Genomic DNA, 1,400 nt, shown 5'->3' with positions numbered 1-1,400 from the left:
AGAGATCCTTCTGCCTCAGCCTCCCAAGTAGCTGGGACTACAGGTGCGTGCCACCATGCCCAGCAAATTTTTTCTATTTTTAATTGTCCAGCTAATTTTTTTCTATTTTTTAGTAGAGATGGGGTCTTGCTCTTGCTCAGGCTGGTCTCAAAATCCTGACCTCAGTGATTCTCCTGCCTCGGCCTCCCAGAATGCTAGGATTACAAGCATGAGCCACCGTGTCTGGTCTTGAAGATTAAATAATATATTTTTACAAAATCTATTGAACAATGAAGAAATCAGAGTGAGAACTAAAATGCTTTTAACTTAATGATAACATAAGTAGCATATCAAAATGCATGGGATGTAGATAAAACATGACTTCAAGGTAAATGTATAGCTTTAAAGACATATTTAATCAGAAAAGTTAAAAATGTCTATATCCAAACTTGTTTCACAAGAAACTACAGCAACTCTAATCCAAAGAAAGTATTTAGACTGAAATAATAAAAATAAGGTCAGAAAAAAATAAAATAGAAAAGAAATGAACGTTCAGAAAATCTGAACGCTGAAGACTAAATAAGAAAACAGAGTGAGAAAGAGAGAAAATGTGATACTAACAATATTAAGCTTGAAAAGGGTGACAACTCTAGAGATATCAAAACCATTAATTTAGCAATTTAAGTCAAATGGACAAATTCTTTAGAAACACAATATAAAAACTGATATAAGAATAAAAAATCTGTATATTCATGTATCTATTAAAAGTTAAACATATTATTAAAATTTTTCCCACAAAGAAAAATTCCTCCAATTAGGAAGAAATACCACTAATCCTATGTCCTGCACAATTTTGTTTTTAAATAACAAGAAAGGAAGGGCTGCTTCACAACTTGCTTCATGAGTCCAGGATAATGTCGACACCAAAATCTCACAAAAACATTACAAGCAAGGAAAACCATTTTTTCTCCCATGAATATGGATATAATAAATTATAAATGTTAGCAAATTAGTTCCAGTGATATATAAAAATGATTATATTTCATACATAGTGTTGATTACAATTCAAGATTTTATCAATATTTGGGAATCAGCATATATATTATATCACATTGACTGCAAAAGGGAGAAAAATCTGATGATCATCTCAATAGATGTAGAAAATTTACTTGGTAAAATTTTACAAACATTTTTTATTACAAACAAACTAGAAACTTTTTTTTTTAAAAAAAACCTCTTTAATCAGAAAAAAGAAATAACAAAAAACCCAGAAAATATCATACTTGATTTTGAAATATGAACACTTTTCCCCAAGGCTGAGAATGAAACAATATTGTCCAATATCAATTTTATTTCAACATTGTATCAGCGGTCATAACCTATTAAAAAAAGACATGAGGACAGGAAATAAAAAATAAAAT

The sequence above is a fragment of the Propithecus coquereli genome, unplaced genomic scaffold, assembly GCF_000956105.1.
Source record: "Propithecus coquereli isolate 6110/MARCELLA unplaced genomic scaffold, Pcoq_1.0 Scaffold225, whole genome shotgun sequence".
NCBI lineage: Eukaryota > Metazoa > Chordata > Mammalia > Primates > Indriidae > Propithecus > Propithecus coquereli.
Note: the sequence above shows the minus strand (reverse complement) of the source record.